Source organism: Armigeres subalbatus, chromosome 3, assembly GCF_024139115.2.
Source record: "Armigeres subalbatus isolate Guangzhou_Male chromosome 3, GZ_Asu_2, whole genome shotgun sequence".
Classification (NCBI taxonomy): domain Eukaryota; kingdom Metazoa; phylum Arthropoda; class Insecta; order Diptera; family Culicidae; genus Armigeres; species Armigeres subalbatus.
The window spans coordinates 98,987,056-98,990,778 of NC_085141.1; the positions used below are offsets into that span (position 1 = coordinate 98,987,056).

The 3,723-nt window shown below is 36.4% G+C and overlaps 1 non-coding gene across 1 annotated transcript; it reads right to left on the reverse strand.

The window, feature by feature from the left end:
• Nucleotides 1-496: 496 nt before the first annotated feature.
• On the reverse strand, nucleotides 497-567 carry Trnag-gcc (transfer RNA glycine (anticodon GCC)). Its single transcript has one exon. It is a non-coding gene; the product is annotated as a tRNA-Gly (tRNA).
• Nucleotides 568-3,723: the final 3,156 nt, after the last annotated feature.

Genomic DNA, 3,723 nt, shown 5'->3' on the forward strand with positions numbered 1-3,723 from the left:
AGCTATGGGATGAAGTGCCGAACCGTTCCCCTATATAATGGCAAGTCAGCATCTTGTTATGGACAGAATGTGGAGATGGATAGGACATTGGAGGTTAGTCCCACTAGGGCGATTTGCCTCGCCGAAATGTTAGATGTTTCATCCAAATGTGAAAAATTTAGATTTTTCCTACCTTCCAATCTATTATTTTGACACTATTTTCGAAAAACCTACATAATTTTAGGTCTAGTTTCGTTACGGGTTTCTCAATCACGATAAATTTGAGGGAATACCAAGGACTGTAATTGTAAAAAGAATAGCGATAACTCTTTGTCCCCATCTGCAAAGGATAAAGACAATGTTGCGTTCCATTCTATTTGCAACAAACATGGAGAGGTAATTGTTGTGGAATTGAACAGGATAGTACTTACTAACTCGCTCTACGACAATTTGTGCTCTGATTATAGTGACGCAACGCAATCTTATTTGGGTACAAAAATAATTCAAAAAGTATCATTGCATCGGCCGGGAATCGAACCCGGGCCGCCCGCGTGGCAGGCGAGCATTCTACCACTGAACCACCGATGCTGTGTTAAAACTATTCGCCAGAGATCAAGGAGCACACTTTTCAATATTTGCTATGTTTATCCCAATTTATTTTAATCATATAAACATAATTAATTTGGTTCATTCATTCCTGCAAAACAAGACCGAGATGCATCAGCATAATACACGCATGTACCTAATACCGAAAATTAACTCTCACCCTCGGCTCACAAGTCCATCGCATAGAGAGCTCTTCCTCCTCAGGATACACAGCATCGGCCGCGCCGGAGGAAGAAGCACTATAATAGCCTGCCGGCATGAATAATGTATGTTCGTTGTTTACTCCGAATGTCACCCTCGTCAAGTTGTTAAATTTTGTTTTTATTACAATCCGGGAAGAGGCTGCTGAAGCTACTCTCTCTGTTATCGCTCTCTTTCTCTCTTCCACTCGCTTCCGAACGAAACGATCCGAACTCATTTCATTTTGAAACGAACATTCCGAGAATGCTGTGCTGTTGCTGCTGCTTGGCAGAGGCTGAAGAAACATCGACACGGTCCAAGTCGATGTGGAATCGGTCTGCTGTATTGTTTACTCGAGTGGTGAGGAAGAAGGGAATATTAAATTGGACTTCGTTGCGGTCCTACATTATGGAAGGGATTGTTTCGGAAAGTTCGTGAGAGGGAGACAGGAAAGGCCTATAAAATTTGGGGTACTCTTTACGTACTTTAATAATAGCGGCGGTGCTCTTAACATGCTCTGCGAGAAGGGAATAGGGAGGTGTTTCTTTAATCCAGATGTTAACTACAGTCACATCTATAACCGTTACTTCATATTATTCAGTGTTGGAAAAACTCAAAACCACAAAACTCATGGGCAATTCAAATGAAGCACAAGCTGAACTCATCTCATCGCTTCTCCCGTAACTCATCTCCCGACTTACCCATTTGATTCATTGCAAAATATGTATGTTGTTTTCTTTATTGTTGGAAACAGTGAATTGAAATTCTTTATACATAAAAGAATAATGGTTGTTCTTTCATGTAACATTTTAAGTTTTATAACGTTCTTGAAGATCATAATTTACTCTACGAGAGTGTTATAAAACCAGTATAAAACCAAAATGTTACCAGGGAATAACTGAATCAGCTAGTTGAGAGCTAAGCTGATTTAAAAATAAAGAAAAAAATGAATGAAACTTTGAAATAGGAATTATATAATATAATCATAGCTTACTTGGTAATCTTTTACGTTAGAAAATCGCTGCTAAATTTGTTCTACTGCTCATTGCACTACAATACAATTCTCTGAAGCAATAGAAACACAATCAGTGAAGAACTCATTTTCCAAAATTCATCACAAAACCGAAAAAAAACTAAATTAATTTTAGGTAAGCGTGAAATGTATCTTACGCTAGCTGTCCCGGAAAACTTCGTCTCGCTCAATTGTGGTAGAGGATGTGAGTTATGTGACATGTCCATGCTTACTCACATATCAATCGTTATTCAATTTTTTTCTCAATATTCACCATTTTGCACAGGCTAGAGATTATAATAAACAAAATTGCAGAAAGAATGGAACAAATTCATTCAGTTGTTCATAGTATGCAAATATGAACACAAAATTAATACTTTTTATATTTATCTAAAATATTAGGAACGGTTTTCACATTTTCCCGCATATTAAATTAATTCTTTTCAAATCACCATAATGAAAATCACAATTGTCAATCCATTCACGCGCAGCGCTTCGTATCACAACACTCAAACACACACTTGCCCGATGTGCTCTCTGTTGTAAATAATGATCTTTCATGTTGAAGTGAGCCTCTGAAACTGTATCTGAATGGACAGAAAAACGTATTAAAAATTAAAAACATAATCTGATGCACATCGGGGAAATGAATTAATGAGTGAAACCAAAGAGAAATGCATTGCTAATAAAAAAACGAATGAAAATCGTTCCAGCATTTGGCATTCATTGTTGTTATCTATGCAGAATTTATGGTTTTCTAAATTAATCCCATTTGAAAAATAAAAAAAAATGTTTTTGGTAGTTTAATTTTTGATTAAGAAACATGAAGTTTGGTCCATAATATATCCTTGCGATTATTTTTCCCATCTAATTGAATATTTGTACAGACTTTTTGAAAAAAAAAATTGACTTACTGTAGACAAGCAACTCTATAGCTTTCTTAAGTCACCGACGGTATTTTAGTTCAATAAAGTAAAAAATCAAGATCTGGCAGATAGAAGTATTATCTCCTTATTTTCCCATATTTCTTAGGGAATCATTTTTATAGTACTATTATTCCCAAACTATTACCGATTGTCCGAAAATGTGTTTGTTGGCAAAATGTGTTGCAAATCATTCATCAGACACACTCACATGTAGCACCATTTACTCTTTGGTGGTGATTGTGAGTGAGGTTGATTTTGCTTGCTTAAATTTATGATGAGATTTTTGTTTTTTATTCTTTTGTTTATTTGGAAGGCTCAATTGCCGGAAAGCATCACGGAGCCGAAATCAAATTTAATAATACATTTCTTGATTCTTATACATAGTGTTAGCTTTGGGGCACGGAATGCGTAGCGCTTTGGTCGAGTTTTGGGAAATGCAATTATACAGTAGGAAAAGAAGGGAATCTAGGGTGCTTAAGTAATTACGTTACTGATGTTCTCTTAGCTGACATTATTGGCGATGTTTCACATTTGTAACGAAACAAACATTTTCTTGGGAGACAACAAAGACAGGAAGACAAATGAAAGGGATTAACGACAGGCATTGAAATGTTCAGCGAAGAGGAAGACATTCGTAATGGGGAAGATGACCAGATTGACGTTTTAATAGTTTTTACGAGTCTCTTCATTTTCCAACGGAGGATATTTAGCTATTGATCGTAAGTTTGCTCACGACGTCGAATCTTTTTTAACACATCTCACAATGCAATGGCCGGAGGCCATTCTAATCCTAAGGAACTCTATTTTGAATAGACAATTGTTTTTGACTTGATTAGTGAAATATGTTTTCACTTGTATTAAGACGCCTGCAATTTGGCATAGAATCGACTTAAGTCGAGGCTAGTACGAGACTCTGTAGACGATCTTAGTGTGGGGGTTGAAATACGTATCCGTGAAGATTACAAAGTGGTAGAATTTAATGCAATATTATTAATTCGTCCTATGTCATTGACGAGTGAC